The 17961-nt window shown below is 41.5% G+C and overlaps 1 protein-coding gene across 3 annotated transcripts in view; it reads right to left on the minus strand.

Annotated features, from left to right (window-relative positions):
- Positions 1 to 17961, minus strand: part of CXXC5 (CXXC finger protein 5) — a 70032-nt gene that overhangs the window by 22045 nt on the left and 30026 nt on the right. For all 3 annotated transcript variants that reach the window (XM_053397484.1, XM_053397485.1, XM_053397482.1), the window contains exon 2: positions 7807 to 7905. The gene's annotated coding sequence lies outside the window, so the exon portion shown is untranslated. The remainder of the gene's footprint in view (positions 1 to 7806; positions 7906 to 17961) is intronic.

A 17961-nucleotide genomic window follows, 5' to 3' on the forward strand; every position in this document is an offset into this window, starting at 1 on the left:
CATGGAAAAAATTCTCGGGAATATTCTGAGCAGAAATAAAACCACACATAAGCTACATTAGTTTGCCTTTGGAAATACCATACCAGAAGGAGCTGACAGAGCTGTTACAGTCTACCGGACCGATAATCCACAAACTAAGATGGATTCATTGTACATGGCAGATTGTAACAGCTCCAAAGAAACCATCACTACCTGCTGTATTTATTCCCTTGCTCTTTAAGGGGCCCAAAACATGGGATTTCAAAGATAAGGTGCACTAGTTGTTCTGATCTGCTGCACACATAAACCCTGCCAGGAACAGAGGGGGACGGGACACAGCAATCTCCAGAGAAAAATAAGCACTATTACATTTTCAGTGTTCTGCTTCAAGGACTGAAGTTACTATGGATGACCAGAGATGGTGGATGCACCTCTACTAACTGCAAGGATTTACAGAACCATTTCCGCTGTGATATTATCACACAAAACACATGGGAAGATAAAAAATAATAATTCTACTGATTTAGTCAAGTATTTCCACAACTATGGCACAGGCTTCAGTTTGTTCCATCTGGGAAAAAGAAGCACGCTTATTTACTTAAATCAAAAGAATTTGAAACTGGTCTGTTTCCATGCAGCACCTTCAAAGTTAAGTTTCATCATAGGTCTAAACTCCATTCAGGGTTGTCATCCACCAAAATTAGGTCAAAGGGTTTATTTTGAACACATACCATCCTTTTAAATGTTTATCTTGTTTGTAAAGCTGTCAGGCTCAGGGCGTGAAGCTGCTACAGGTAAAGGATCTTTTAAGACTGGAACTAGAACAATTGCACAGCCTGCTCATGTCATCTGAAGGTTATAAACTGCCCTAAACCTGGTGAAAATCACACTCAATACCATTATAAAGATGTAACATTTACTCTGTATTTAGCAAAACATTTATAATGCTTGAATTTAAGAAAACCACTATGTGGTTTACAGGACTATTTAAAAAAAATAAAATTATTGATAAAACCTGTTAGAAATAGGTATTTTAAAATATTCAAAAGTTGATTAAAATCAACAGCAGCTAAAATGAAACAGAAGACATGTAGCTTCTGCATGTGTGGATAGACTTGTCAAAACAAAAATGTTTTAAGCAGCTTCTGAAAAGAGCCTAGCGAAGGCTCCTGCCTACTGTCCCTAGATAGCGAGTTCCAACGTGTAGGTGCTGGAAGAGTGATTTCTTACACGTGCAGAATCAGTATTAAGTGGTACGTGCAAAACTGCCAGTTCCACATGGTCCCTTAGGTAAGCCAGAACCACTCTAGCACAGTGCCACACTTCTCATGCCACAGAGCTGCCCAGGTTCATGTGAGGTGTTCCATGAGGCTTAAAGGTAAAGGTAAAGAACCCCTGACAGTTAAGTCCAGTCGTGAACAACTCTGGGGTTGTGGCGCCGGCGTTCAGGTCATGTGGCCAGCATGACTAAGCCGCTTCTGGCGAAACCAGAGCAGCATACGGAAACACCGTTTACCTTCCTGCCGGAGCAGTACCTATTTATCTTCCTTGCATAATTTTTATTAATTTGTAAAAATCAAAATACAGATCAAATTATATCAATACTCTTGTTTTTTACGGAGCAGTACCTATTTATCTACTTGCACTTTGACGTGCTTTCGAACTGCTAGGTTGGCAGGAGCAGGGACCGAGCAATGGGAGCTCACCCCGTCACGGGGATTCGAACCGCCGACCTTCTGATCGGCAAGCCCTAGGCTCCATGAGGCTTACTCCCAGGTAAATGCGTACAGTATTGCAGTTTTGATTGAAACCAGCTTGAAAGAAGATTCTTCAGGCTACAGAGCATAAAAACCAGGAAGTACTCTTGGAGGTGATAAGGTTTGTTGAAATAACTTATTCCCACAGCTGCCAAAGTTTTGCACAGCTCCCTACGCCAAAGTACATAATTGGGATTATGTCCTCCAGCTGTAATGAAGAAGAAACAGCTACTAGCTGAATTAGAATGCCCACTTTCCAAGATGAATATCTTCCAGGAAGGGACCTATTGCATTGCCCCATGAAACAGGATAACCACCACCAGAATAGAATAGGGCATTCTATGCAGGATGCCCACAGGATTTTCTGGCCCTGTACACTGTATGCGGATTGGTCCCTCCAACCCGCTGAAAGTAAGAGGGCATAGATTTGCATTAAATTTGCATACGATTTGTGTCATATGTAGATACATGTCCAAAAGTATCTAACAGACAGAATGTGAACCTGCAAAGCTTCCGTACTCCTAACAAAGGCATGCAAACTCTACAAGCTTAAATGATGACATTTTAACAATATACTTCCCTGTATTGTAACCCTAACAGAGAGGCCACAGCTCAGTGGTTGAACACATGCCCTGGATGCAGACGGTCTCTGGTTCAGCTCAGTATCCCCTGTTGAAGGTTCTCAGGTGTCAGAGCTGGGGAAGACACCTCAGCCTGAGGCGCTGCTGGGCCTTGCGCAGTCAAAGATGGCAGCACTGGGTTAGCTGGACTAACAACATGATTTAGTAGAAGGCAGCTCTATAGCATAGCTATTTAATAAAGATGCAGCTTGTGCAACGTTACAGAAATGTGTTGGCTATACACAGCAGACTACAAGCCGAAACAAGATACTTACAGGCTAAAAAGAAGATCTCTGCAATCTTAACCAAACGTTCACCACAGGCAAACAAGCAGCAACAGTGACTGTCACGGCCTGCACACCTGCTAGCTCTCTTGAGTGAACTGCGGCCATGACAATGGAAGCGAAGAGGAGAAGCGCCTGCCTGCTCACTCTGGACCGGTGAGCAAATAGTAGCAGCAAAGAAGGGAGCCCAAAGGGCAGGGGAGCTATCAAGGAGGGCCCTCAACTTGGCATCAGCTCTGGAGAAGCAGGGAGAGCATGTTGTGCCACAACTCTTGCTCTTTGCACTATCCTGAATGTACAGTGGCTTGTCAGATTTGGGGATGGCAAGCAGAGAGCAACAGGAACTGAATGCCGTTGGTAGACCGGCAAGCTGGTGATGAGTTGCCAGTCAGTATTATGTCTCTTTGGGAAGAGTGTGGGTGCTAAAATGAGTGCCAACAGACTTCATGAATGTGCAGGAAAAACAGCTGCCTCTTACTCCACAAACCATTTACTGGCCCTAACCCGTCAATTGTATCAACTTCCCCTCAGGATCCTGTGGGATATGATCTGATTGCACCAAAGGTGAACTGCAGGTAGAGAGGCATGGTGGACTGTGCCCGAGGGGAAGGGGAAAATAACTGAAAATCTGATCTACCAGACAGGAAGACAACATCTTCTGTGATCTGTTCAGTTGTAATGGGAACAACCTTCAGAGTGGAAAGCCACCTAATGAGGTATCTCAGGGACTCATGAGAAACACACTTTGGCCTGGTTCACATGTAACACAACCATGGCTTCCCATGAACTATTGCGGCCGCAGCACACCTCTCGCAACCCTGCTGCTGACCTAGGGTGCAGTGACTGCTGGGTTTAGCTTAAGTACAAACCCAGGCTTGTGATTTGTCTCACACCAGACAAACCATGAGCCTGGGTTCTATGCCAAACCATTACTTACTCCCAAGGAGTGCAGTGGCCAAGATCTTCACCCTAGGAGCCCACACATTTGCACTTAGCCATGATTTGGCTCACCATTACATGTGAATACACCTGCAATGTGCGGAAGCAGAAACAACCGATGAGGCAAATTGCTTGTTGGAGGGGGCAGCCTCCCCACCCTTCCTTTTCAGTGCCAGGAGACAGCGGTGGATGTGGGGGTGTCACAGCTAGCACTGCGTAAGTGTGCTGTTGTTGAGTCACCCCAGCTGGTTCCAGCGTTTGCCCTCCACAACCATCTATTCAGCAACACGCTGGCTGAGATACTCCCATCTGCAGCCCCCTCTCCCATTGCCAAGAGATGCAAACAGGAAGGACCTTCTCTCCCCCCGCCCCCCCCCCCCACAGCAGCTGCCTCATCAGTCACAGTTTTCACCTTCTCCTCCTGCCTGCTCTTTTAGCCATTCCTAGGCCATGAAGGTATTGTTCTGCATTTTCAGGCCCTTTAACTAAAGATGCTCCACTCAGACTTTCTGAATCTTTACTCACCCTTCCCCGTTATCTTTAACACCAACACTCCTCTTAGATCTTCCTCCAACAGCCTGCCTTTTCTGACCAAAACACCCACCCACCCAATATCTAGCCTGTGACTCATTTAAGTCTCCAGGTCCTTGGATTTGGCTCTCATCCTAATCTAAATACACTGCAGACAGCGCTCTGTTGTGCTCTCCTCTCCTGAAATGCTAAGATGTGACAATTGACATTCCTGAGTGATGTTTCATTACATGATCAGGCAAGTGGATAAGACAGCGTTCCTTGGAGCAAACATGTCACAACTGGTAGGAGGATGGAGGTGTGTTGGCTAAAGCACATGTGATGAATGCAGAGGTGCCTGTTTCCCCACATCATACATAGTGTGCCCCCATCACCAGCCAGGACTTCCTACCACATGCCAAGCCATTTCATGGTCCACATGGAAGAGACATCTATTTAGGAAAACTGCCCTTGCTTGAAGCAGCCCCCAAATAGTGACACTTTCTTTTTTCTGACTTTGCCTTTCCAGCAGCTTATTCTGCATTTATACTTTTCAATAACAAATGGAGACAGGACGAAGTTCCAAAGGATAATGCTGATGCCTCGCTCTCCCCTTGTCCTGCTGATACAGAATGTTTTGCCAGCTCTCCTAATGCACTGCAGAGACTCTCGGCTCAGCTGAATAAAGAGACGAGATTCAGCTACAGCAGGAGGTGGGAAGAGAAGGCCCTGCCTCATGAATATTCAACTGAAGCTCCAGGCCCCCAGCTAATCCTTAAAAATTTTCACTCCAGAGGGATCACAAGAGTTCAAAATAGAAAAGGCCGTATATTACGGATTAGTAGACAGAACCCATCCCTTCTCCTCGGACAGACAAGAGCCTCAAGGTGTGGCTTGCTTCTTTATTTTCTTACTCAAATGCTACCATTTGATATCCCTCTCTTCTTCAATATTCTCTATGGACTCAAGTATCCTATTACTGCATATTTTAATTATGGGTGTTTATCTTTTAAAAGTTTTAAACAATTCTATTAATTGTGCGCCCTAATTATAGTTGTTTATATTTTAATGCTTGTGTGACATTAGTTTTGAAACTTGTAAACTGCTTAGAAGGCTATTTTGGCGTTAAGCAGTATAAATAATAATTCTTGCATATTATTTCTAAGTCTGTTGGTTCTCCCACTGAGTGTCATGTAAGTTTGGACTTACAATCATAGTCATATTGGGGCCCAATATCAAATACTGAGTATAATATACAACTTTACTCATGGCAAAAGTTGTGGAAGGAGAATTAAAAATTTACGGATTGTTGTACGTTGAAAGAGAACTATATGAAAATGATGTATCGCTGGTATTTGACTCCTATAAGAAGGCACATTGTACCACATGTGGTGGACATGCAAAACAACAAAATAATTCTGGGAAATGATATATAATGAATTGAAAAAATGTTTAAGATAACCTTTGTCAAAAAGCCAGAAGTTTTCTTATTAGGAATAATAGGTGATGAAATACCAAAGGATTTGAAAAGACTGTTTATGCATGCATCAACAGCCGCAAGAATGCTTTTTTCCCAGAGATGGAAGGAAAAGAAAGTCCCAACCAAAGAAGAATGGATAACCAAGATGATGGACTATGCCAAAATGGCAAAAATGACCATGAAGATCAGACACCAAGATGAGAAGAAAATTAGTAAAGAATGGGGGGAAATTATAGAGTACCTTAAAGATCACTGTAGATATTTAAAAACATTAGCAGGATTGCTATAACATTTATAATGTAATAAGGTTAAAGATAAAAGTGGATATAAAATTAATTTGGAAAATGTAATTAGATGCAGTAGAAAGAATAGACAAATATTTCTAACCAGGGGGGCAGGGGGAAGTCCGAAGATTCAAGTAATCTCCGATGTGTGAAATTTGAAAATGATTTAAATATAAATAATGCTGTTAAAAATGAAAATCTTATTTAAAAAAAAAAAACCCAATCATTTTACTTTGTAAAAATGAGAGCTGAAACTAGGTGTATTGCATTTGCAGGTTCCACACAAGCACAGGGGTGATGTGACGAGCCTTTCTGGGAAAACCAGTGTTAGCAATATTTGCAAACAGTTGTCAAAATAAATCCAACTTGGATATTCCTGATTATTTGGGAGCAAGGTCAACCAAACACAAGCAATATCCAAACGTGAGCTTAAATTGGCAAGAACATAAAAAGAGGCTGTTGGATCAGACCAATGTCCCGTCCGGTCCAGCATCCTGGACTAAATGGGACGTACCCATGGGAAACCCGCAGGAAGGACCCAAGCGCAAGGGCGCACTGCCCTACCCTCCTGCCCCATGGTTTCCAGCAACTGGTGTTCAGAAGCATTACTGCCCCTGACCGTGGAAGCAGAGCATAGACATCTTGGCTAGTACCCATTGATGTCCTTAAGGTAAAGGTAAAGGGACCGCTGACCATTAGGTCCAGTCGTGGCCGACTCTGGGGTTGCGGCGCTCATCTCGCTTTATTGGCCGAGGGAGCCGGCGTACAGCTTCCGGGTCATGTGGCCAGCATGACTAAGCCACTTCTGGCGAAACCAGAGCAGCGCACGGAAACGCCGTTTACCTTCCCGCCGGAGCGGTACCTATTTATCTACTTGCACTTTGACGTGCTTTCGAACTGCTAGGCTGGCAGGAATTGATGTCCTTATCCTTCATTAATTTGTCCAATCCTTTTTTAAAGCCATCCAATCTGGCCGAAGCCCACACACATGCACAAAGTTGTGTGCTGGTTTGGGGATGGTGCATGAGAACATTTAAATCAGCAGTTCTCAACCTGTGGGTCCCCAGATGTTGTTGGACTACAACTCCCATCATCCCTGAGCTCTGGCCTTGCTAGCTAGGGGTGATGGGAGTTGTAGTTCAACATCATCTGGGGGCCCACAGGTTGAGAAAGGCTGATTTAAATGGTTACATGCATTTTAAATAGTGCTTTTGCCGGGTTGGAAGTGAAACTCCATTTTGCAGATTTGACGTTCAGATCTGAATCTTCACATTTTACATTAAGTGATAATATTCACTGTTAACTTATGACGGCATCTATTTTGTCTAAGTTTGAACCATTAAGATGACGTGTTAAACCTTTCCAGTAGGATCTCTGCCAGGAGGCAGTTCTTCATTTTTGGTGGCAAAAATCATTCATGCTGGTTCAGTGCAAAGCAAAACATCAGCATTTAAAACCCGAACAAAACCTTCTAGGATACCCCAAGTGTTAAGGCACAGCGGAAATGCAAACATTGTAGCTTATTTTGGAAGGAATAAACAAAGAGCCATGGAAAAACCGAGTTACAGAAATGAGAACTAACAAGGTAGAAGTTTGGAGTGCAAATTCTGGCCCCTTCTGGAGCCTCAGCCCAGGCCCCTCCTTGCACATCATCTGCCAGCCTGGGTCACTTAGAATGGTGGGCGCTGCTGTGTGATTCCTAGACCAAGTAATCAGATGGAGCGAAGCTGTTTTGCTAAGCTCCATTATTGATGGGCTGGCAGATGGTAATCAGATTTCCTGACCAAGTGTCCTTTAGTTAGGCTATAGAGAATGTGAGAGCTCACCTCCCTCCTGTTGAAAGTAGTGGCAAACATTCCATTGGCTTCAAGCAGAGCCTCACAGAGACCAGTAGGTCCATTCTGCTAATTTGTAACCCACATTACCACAACCAAGACTTAAAAAGTTGCCTACCACACTTTGGTCGACTGTTCTTTCTTAACTGAAGATCCTCTTATGCAAGCAATCTGTCCTTGTCTCCTCTCTGTAGTAGCTTACTTGTACAGTGCAGAGCTGAAACAAGGTAACAGATTAGAAATTTAATACATTTCAGATTTAAAATTCTTTAGAATTCTGAAATTATGGCTTTGAGGTATATCTTTTTCTTTTTTTTTTTAAGTACAGTGGTACCTTGGTTTAAGAACAGCTTAGTCTATGAACAACTTGGATTAAGAATGCTGCAAACCCGGAAGTAGGTGTTTTGGTTTGTGAACTTTGTCTTGGAATAAGAACATATTTCACTTCCTGTTGACTCAATTTGGAAATTGAGTCCTCCGCTGCTATGGGAAAGCACACCTTGGTTTAAGAACACTTTGGTTTAAGAACGGACTTCCGGACAGGATTAAGTTCGTAAACCAAGGCACCATTGTAATGTGTTTTAAGATAATGTTTTAAGTATCAACTTGCTGGCTCCTTGCTTCTTCCTAAAATATTCTAGCCCCACAGCATGCTTAACTGCTGATGTTGGGGTAGAAATCAAATTACGAGAATATGCATTTGAATTTCTGTAAGCAAATTAAGAGTTAGGAGATTTTGCTTGAATATCTCCCTTGAAAAACTCATTACGACTCTAATGTAAACTTCATCTCCTTCCAAGGAACTATAATGGCTTCTTCCTGTCTACCACAGAGAAGGCAAGGGCATTTTCAAGAAAAGTCCCCCTCTTTGCTGCATAATGCTGTGATGTAATCAGCACTAACAGCACCACCTACTGCCAGTTTATAAGTATCACAAACATTATGCTACTATAGCAGGCGGGTGTTGGGGCGAGAGTGCCTTCGTGGAGTTAGACATTTAAAGAAGTCTGCACCCTGAGGCAAAACCCCTTCTAGGATGGCATCCAATTCAATGATAATTTGCCTCTAGTTGCATCACATCACCAAAAGAATTCATGGAATGGATAACTATGCCCAAAAGATCAAGCCTTTAAGGAACAACATGAAGGTGATCAGTTCAGGCAGGTAGGCTGGTGCAAAACAGGCTGGTACTGCGGATAATATTATTATTGTTTACTCAATGTTATTTCCTGCCCTTCTCCGTTAGATCCCAGGATCTGTTTACCAACTAATTAAAATTCAATATTAAAAACAGTTCAAAACTGTAAGTCACAGGGTTCCTGAAAACACACATTCAGTTGTCAAAGACCAAGGGGAGAGGAATAGGAAGGGACACACCAAGAACGGTGATGGTAAATATATGGTAAGTGGCAGGCTTAGCGATTAACGTGAGTCATTTGTGTTGAATTTTCAATTTCAAGTTTGGTGCAAAAAATCAAAGAATGGAATTCCCGGCATTGCCCCATTAAATAAACATATCTTTACAGTTTTTTGTTTCCATCTGAAAAAGTTTACTCATGAATAAACATGTATATTAACTAATTATATCATTTTCAATGCAGTAAAATGAATATTCTCCTATTTTAAATGAAAATTCTCTAATTTTCTCATTAATTGAGAATATTCTCGAGAATTTAACATCACTAGACGCACTTCTGTGGGGAGAGAATTGCACAACCCAGGACCTGGCATGGAGACTGCCCTCTCCCAAACTGCCCAAGGGCACCTCAGAGGATCTGATCCCCCAGAGAGAATGTGGGGAAGGAGGCCATCTTTCAGCACTCCTTCCAGCACTCCTTCGGCGCCATCGGCAATGGCTGATTCCCTCTAACTTGGAGGCAGTTAGCTCTACGGAAATCGGGTCTTGCCGCTGCGGCGAAGCGGGGACCCTTCAAAAAACCACAGGCGGGTGAAGCCTGTGACCGTGGGACTCGGCGGGCACCTTCAGCGCCCCAATTTGCAAAGGAACCCAGTTACGGGCTCCGGAGCGAAACGGGGTGAGCGGCGCGGTGCTGAGAGTCAATTGCTTCTTCCGTGGAGTGAAGCCGCACAGCTGCTGTCGGAGAGCGCTGACTTTTTTCCTGTGACAATTCGGCCAGCAAAACAACTACCGTGAGTAGGTTGAATTTAAAGATTTGAAAACAAGGGAAGAAAAAGCATTAATTTGATACCGAAAACGGGAAGGTGTAAACAGGAAGTCCGCCTTCCGTTTCTTGTAAAGAGATCAAAGCAAAGACTATTTAAACTAAGACCTGGAAAATCGCTTTAAAAGGACTTAAATCCCAACATCAAGACAAAAAGATCTCCCTCCCTGAATTGCAGGAGAGGGGAGGGAAGAGGGAGAAGTATTTTTGCCTGCAAAAAGAGAGGAAAAGAAACAAAGACCACCGCTGAATGCCTGGGAACGGGCTGTCATGTGCTAATAAGAATTGCGCTGTATATGGATATTGTAACCTTTTGACAGTTAACTCTGCAAGAGAGATACTTTTGATTCTGACTGGCTTCTCCGGACTTTAAGGAACTGTAAAGTAACTGAAATTGAAATTGAAACGGTTGTTTACTTTGTTAAATGGGGGACTTGGAAAAGTTACTTTAATGCAACAAGAATTGACTGTTACTGTCCCTAGAGGAACTTTGAAATTGTTACAACTGGCCAGGGAATTTCCCACTTTAAATTGGCCAGGGGAATTTTCCACAGCAAAACAAACTCCGGCCGTGGGATTGACCTTGAGCTTCAGATAAAGTGTTATGGCAAACTTGCCTCAGGAAAAAACAACAAGATCTGGTAAAATTCAGCAGCAGCGAAGAGCATCAGCATCTGGCCCTTCTGCACCATCAGGGGCAGCACCTGTTCAAGTTGGGCCAAAAGGAATGGCATCTGAAGATGTTTTAGCTGTGGCATTAGGCAAAATTAATGAATCTCTGGAAAAACTGAGTAAACAAGTAACTGAAGCATCAACTATAATTGACCAGAATACTACAAGCATCAATAATTTGGGACAGAAGGTGAATTCTAACACAGAATCTATTGAGAAATTGCTGCAGGAATCTACTTTGACCCAAAAGACAGCTGAAGAAGCAAAGGAAAAAGCACTGGCCGTAGAGGAAAAGATACCACCGATATGTAGGCAACTTGAGGACCACAGGTCAATGTTATCTATGATTGAACTGAAGGAAAGACAGACAAATTTAAGGATCAGGACGGTACCTGAACTTGAGAAAGATAACCTAAGTGACTTTCTTATGCATGAATTTGCAGACTTTTGGAACTTACTCTCAGAGAAGCAAGATATCAAGATAGTAAATGCTTTCAGGCTCGGAAGAGGGGGGAGAAAGAACAGGGTGAGAGACTGTTTGACTACCCTCCGAACAAAAGAGGAGAGACAAAATATTGAGTCTGCATTTTCAGAAGACCTTGGAAATACATCAATCAAGAGTGGAGATATTCAAAGACATTCCGAAATACCTTCTGGATCTTAGGTCTAACTACGGAGACCTGGTGACCCTGTTGAGAAGTAATAGAATTGCTTTCAGGTGGGAATTCCCTCAAGGCCTATCTTTTACTTTCAAAGGAAGAAAGTTAAAAATAAGATCAGTGGAAGATAAAGAAAGATTTTTGAAAGATCACGGAGAAGATTTGCAGAAAGAATCTGAAGAAGAGCTAAGAGCACTAAAACCAGGAATACTAGATATATCATCACTAGCCTTTGGATTGGACAACTTAGAGAAAGTGATACCACTGACAGAAGAAGAACAATTGCTGGGTGCAGTTGGAGGAAAAGCAAAGTAACCACGCCATGGCTCTGCAACTATTAAGTTGGAATATTAATGGTTTTAACTCCCCGGAGAAGAGGAAAAAAGTCTTTCATTTACTGAAAAAGGAACAACTGGACTTGATTTGTCTACAGGAAACACATGTGATAAGGCTGCATAGGAAAGTATTGATCAATAAAAGATTGGGTCAAGAGTTTATTTCATCGGATAAGGTTAAAAAAAGAGGTGTAGTGATTTATGCAAAAGAGAGCCTATCACCGAAATTTATGTTTAAAGATGACCAAGGAAGATTTGTGGCAATTGAAATTCAAGCACAAGGAGAGAAATTTCCGATTGTAGGAGTTTATGCACCAAATGAGGGGAAATCGGAATTTTTTTAAAAGTTGCATGAGACATTGCTGGACTATATGGATTATAACATTATCATGATGGGAGATATGAATGGAGTGGTATCCACAAATATGGACAAGGCACAGAGACAGGTAGTTACTAAGGATGGCAGACTACCAAAAACCTTTTTTGAGATGACTGATAATATGGACTTAATTGACATTTGGAGAACAAAGAATCCCTTGGGTAGAGAGGGAACTTTCTTCTCTGAAGCCAAAATGACATGGACAAGAATTGACCAAATCTGGATAACTAGAGGACTGGCTCCTAAGACTCGAAAAGTGGAAATTTGCCCTAAAACTTGCTCCGACCATAATGCTGTGAAAATGGAGATGAAACTAACACCAACTGGTTCCTTCAGATGGAGGATGAATGACACCCACTATAGATCTCTGAAAGATTGGATAATTCAACCACTAAAGGAGGTTTGTAATGAAATTTTGGAGGGGGGAAAAGCGCCAGAGTCGTGGAAGGAAGCTTATATTACACTTATACCGAAAACTGAGTCTGAAAAGACACAACTTAAGAACTACCGCCCCATATCCCTGCTTAACGTGGATTACAAAATTTTTGCAGACATTTTGGCTAAAAGATTAAAAAAAGTATTAGTGGAGGAGATACATAAAGACCAAGCTGGCTTTCTCCCGGGTAGACACTTGTCTGACAACACGAGAAATATAATTAATATTTTGGAAAAACTGCAAGTGAATATTAATACTAAAGCAGTCTTAATATTTGTAGATGCGGAGAAAGCTTTTGACAATATTTCTTGGAGTTTTATGAAGAAAAATCTTCAGGGGATGGGGGTTGGTCAAGGCTTTGAAAACGGTATAGGTGCAATTTACTCAGAACAAAAGGCCAAACTAATTGTTAACAATGTGGTGACAGAGGAATTTAAGATAGAGAAAGGGACACGACAAGGCTGCCCAATTTCCCCATTGCTCTTTATTTCGGTCCTGGAGGTTTTGCTAAATATGATCAGAAGGGACCGTTTGATTAAAGGTATACAGGTCGGAGCCAAACAGTACAAATTGAAAGCTTTTGCAGATGACTTAGTTCTGACGTTACAGGAGCCAGAATCTAGTACTAAAAGAGTATTAGAATTGATTCAAGAATTTGGTCATGTGGCACGATTTAAGTTGAACAAGTTAAAAACTAAGGTTCTTGAGAAAAACTTAACACCGATTGAGAAAGAGAGGTTTCAGAAGGAGACAGGTTTAACATTGGTTAAGAAAGTAAAATACCTAGGGGTTAATATGACCGCTAAGAACTTAAATTTATTTACAGACAATTATGAGAAATGTTGGTCAGAAGTGAAAAAGGATCTAGAAATATGGTCAAATTTTAAGCTTTCCTTGTTAGGTCGAATTGCTGTTATAAAGATGAATGTATTGCCAAGAATGTTATTTTTGTTTCAATCATTGCAAATTTTGGACAAAATGGACTGTTTCAAGAAGTGGCAGAGAGACGTTTCTAGATTTGTTTGGCAGGGCAAGAAGCCCAGAATAAAATTTAAAATACTAACTGATGTAAAGGAAAGAGGTGGATTTGCCCTGCCAGACCTTAAACTCTATTATGAATCAGCAGCATTCTGCTGGTTGAAAGAATGGCTGCTTCTTGAGAACATAGACATTTTGGATTTAGAAGGTTTTAATAACGTTTTTGGGTGGCATGCATATTTGTGGTATGACAAGGTTAAAGCACACAAAGCATTTAAAAACCATATTGTCAGGAAAGCATTGTTTAATGTCTGGATAAGATATAAGGACCTACTTGAAAAAAAAACCCCAAGGTGGTTGTCACCGATGGAAGCGAAGGCCCAGAAAAAGCTCAATATGGAGGCCATATGGCCGAAATATTGGGAAATTCTGGAACAACAAGGAGACAAATTGAAATTGCAGAGTTTTGAGAAACTAAAAGATAAAGTGCAAGACTGGCTTCATTATTATCAAATAAGGGAGGCCTACAATTTGGACAAAAAAATTGGCTTCCAGGTGGAAACAGAACTGCTAGATCCCAAAACTAAGATACTTTCAAGAATGTATAACTTGCTGTTGAAATGGAATACTCAGGATGAAACGGTTAAATCTGCTATGATTAAATGGGCACAAGATGTTGGACATAACATTAAGTTTGCTGACTGGGAACAGTTGTGGACCACAGGTATGAAATTCACGGCATGTAATGCCTTAAGAGAGAATATTATGAAAATGATATACAGGTGGTACATGACACCAGTCAAGCTTGCAAAAATCTATCATTTGCCCGATAATAAATGTTGGAAATGTAAAGATAATGAAGGTACATTCTTTCACCTTTGGTGGACGTGCCCAAGGATTAAGGCTTTCTGGGAGATGATATATAATGAAATGAAAAAGGTATTTAAATATACCTTCCTGAAGAAACCAGAGGCCTTTCTCCTGGGCATGGTCGGCCAATTGGTGTTAAAGAAGGATAGAACTTTTTTTATGTACGCCACAACAGCAGCAAGAATACTTATTGCAAAGTATTGGAAGACACAAGATTTACCCACCCTGGAAGAATGGCAGATGAAGGTGATGGACTATATGGAATTGGCGGAAATGACTGGCAGAATCCGAGACCAGGGAGAAGAGTCGGTGGAAGAAGATTGGAAGAAATTTAAGGACTATTTACAGAAACACTGCAAAATTAATGAATGTTAAAAGGATGTCGGAATGAAATGAAGCGGTTTTAGCAACAATGTTAAAAAGGAGTATGTAAAAATGACTTGTTAATAGATGAAAATATAAGGTTATAATATGTTAAGATAAAGAACTAAGATAAAAACAAAGAGGGAAAGGATTTGCTGAATTAACCATTCGAAATGGAATACAAAAAAGGGAGGTGTGAGGAGGTCAGGGAAACAAGTAAATGAAAGGCAAGACATTGAAAGATGGACTTATTTTTAACCGTTCTTTTTTTTCTTTTTTTCTATTCTGTATTTTGTATTATTTGCTTTCTTTTTTCTATTCTCTTATTACCTTTGTAATCTTTTTTTTTGAAACTTTAATAAAATATCATTTTTTTTAAAAAAAGGAGGCCATCTTTCAGGTATCTGGCGCCCAGGTCATTTAGGGCTTTAAATACTCATATGAGCACCTGCTTGCCAGTTTTCTTCTTTTTTTAATTTAATTTTTATTACAGATTTTCTTGTATAGCAAAGGTACATTTAGCATCTCTGTTTTCCATTCATAGTCTTTTTTCACAGTTCAGTTCCATTCGGTGTGAGACACTGCTGTTGCAGACATCATATGCGATTGGGGAGAAAGAGGCAGGGAGAGAGAGCAAGGGAGGAAGAAGGGAAAATACTGATCTTTCCTTCTATTGCATAGTGTTTGTGCAGGGTTTCTGTGTCAGGGTCACGTGAGTAGGTCCTTTATTTATTTATTTATTTATTTATTTATTCATTCATTCATTCATTCATTCATTCATTCATTCTTGTTGGCAGTGCAAGAGATTAGAGGGTCGGTACATGGTTGGTACATTCAGTTGGTTGCAGTCTGGTTTGTTTGTATGTGTGAAACAGATTGGATCAGATTAGCCATATCGATTTGTACGCTGTTGGAGGGGTCAGGTCATTGTCCTGTTGAGCTGTATATGTGATAAAGGGGGAGCCACACTGGTGTGAAGGCATCCTCTTTTGCTTGTGCCTGTGCTAATTTAATTTTGTTGGTTAACTTTTCTAGCAGGGCAGCTTCCCACACAATTTGGTACCAGTCATGCCCACCAGACAGAGAAAAATACAAAGCAATGCCAGGTTGAATGTATGTATCTGGGGTTGAAGACTAAAGGCAGACTGGCTGGCCTAGCATTGTTAAAGACGAGGTTGCCAACTGATCGAAAAGAAACTTGCCCGGCCTGCTCTGTAACTCAATTAGGAGGTAGATCTTTGGACGGAGTGAATTTGAGCACTATCATTTGTCAATGTTTACAGGTGAAGCTTATGTTATAAACAGAGCAACCCTGGCAGGAGTTTGAACTCTGCTACTAAGTTTGATTTTATACGTAATTCTATTGTGCTTCTCTCGGATCTTACATTTCTTTCCTAACAAATAATGTTTCTGACTGGTAGCTTAAAAACTTATCCATGATGTTCAGTGACTCTAGCTTAAAGTTATCGGTGAAAAAATAAAATAAAAGCTTTGTCCTTTGCCAGAACGCACTATCACCTTAGACACCAGTATCTTCCTAAGAGTTAAAGATTGGTGCTATGAGGCTACAACAGTTTAAGTGCTGTTTTGGGCCTCATGGCAAAACTGTATCTGTTATCATCTAACAGTGATGGCAGCAGATGGTGAGGTTAAGGAGATTAGGAGTAGGAAGTCTAAAGTACATCACATCCAGCTCTCGGCCTGTCAGACCTCCATTTTGGGAGACAGAGCTAATGGTCATTGCACACTTCCAGGCATTCAAAGGTAAACCATCCTGTTTTACTCAACCAGTTTCAACTAAGATGAAAGGGTCATGCCCAGCTCCATATCCCAGAGGGTCAGATACACAGGTTGTGGAAACACAGACTTTTCAGATGTGACCTCTATATTATGGGATGTGCTCCCTGACCATATGGTCCAGCAGCACATCTCCTACCCAGCATACAGAAAAGCATCCTAGAGATGCCCCGATTTTCTCTTTACAGTAGTGGTCCTTGTGGCTAACATTACAACAACATCATCAGAACTACATCAGAAATAGGAAACCAGCCAAGGAGAGTGTTTTAGCACCAGATGACAAACAAGTAAAATAACTACTGAAAGAAAATAGGGAGATTGCAAAGAAACTGGATGAATTATTGGCATTAGTCTTCACAGCAAAAGATACTGGCGACATACTGACACATGGATTGCTCTTTCCTGCTAGGACATTGGAAGAATTATACATAGAATAAAAGAAGTAACAAGAGATGAAGTTCTACAAAAAAATTATAAAACAAAAAACCAGATATGGATGATATACTCCTGAGAATTTTGATAGAATTCAGATGTAACATCATTGATTATCTAACAAAAAATATGCAACCTGTCTGTGGCTTTCATACCATAAGATTAGAAAGTAGCCCATTTCACACCAATATCGAAACAGTGTTCTGAGGAAAGCCAGGAAATCACAGATCCATGCACCTGATGTGCTTCTCAAGTAAATTGAAAGAAAGCACTACTAATTTATTTATTTTTAAAACACTGCTTGAAGAGAAATCAGCAGGACTTCTACTATGGGATGTATGGTCCAACCAACATTTTTTAATTGTCTGAAGGGGTTCTCAAGCAGGTCCATCACCTCACCTCTATATAGTCTTGAACTTCTCTAATGTTTTTGATGAGGTTCCTCACCAGAACTTGCTTAATAAACAGGATGACTTATCTTATGGATTGACACTTGATCAAAGAAACAGGAAACAGAGGGTGGAAATAAATGGACAGTTTTTGCAACATAAGCTTTGCAGTCCCCAAGAGTTATACTGGAATTACAGTGGTAACTCGAGTTACAAATGCCTCAGGTTACAAACTCTGCTAACCTGGAAGTTACCTTGAGTTGAGAACTTTGCCCCAGGAAGAGAACGGAAATCGTGTGCCGGCGACGCAATGGCAGCAAGAGGCCCCATTAGTGAAAGCACGCCTCTTATTAAGAACAGTTTCAGGTTAAGAATGGACCACTGGAAGGAATTAAGTTTGTAACTAGAGGTACCACTGTACTTCATATGTTCTATCAGCTCTGTGAGTTGCCTTCATGGAAGGCCTTTGACACTCAAGAGATATATATGTTAGGCAGAGCAAGCCAGGACAATGCAGCTTGTTTGCTCTGCTCAGCTGGGGGTTGGGAAGACGCCTGCCTCCCAGCTGAGCCTTAAACTGCACTGGGGATCACTCATCTGGGTGGCAGGAGCAGTTTAAAGAAGCCGAGGGAGGAACAAGCTGTATTGGCCCCGCATTACAGCCTGCTCCTCCATGAGAGGGGCAGAGCGATGGCAGCTTCGCCCAGCAGTAGATCACAGGTGAAACCACTGCTGCTCCAGAGTCTCTCCAGGTTGAAAGCAGACTTGACAAACAACTAA

This window comes from Podarcis raffonei, chromosome 7 (genome assembly GCF_027172205.1).
Source record: "Podarcis raffonei isolate rPodRaf1 chromosome 7, rPodRaf1.pri, whole genome shotgun sequence".
NCBI lineage: Eukaryota > Metazoa > Chordata > Lepidosauria > Squamata > Lacertidae > Podarcis > Podarcis raffonei.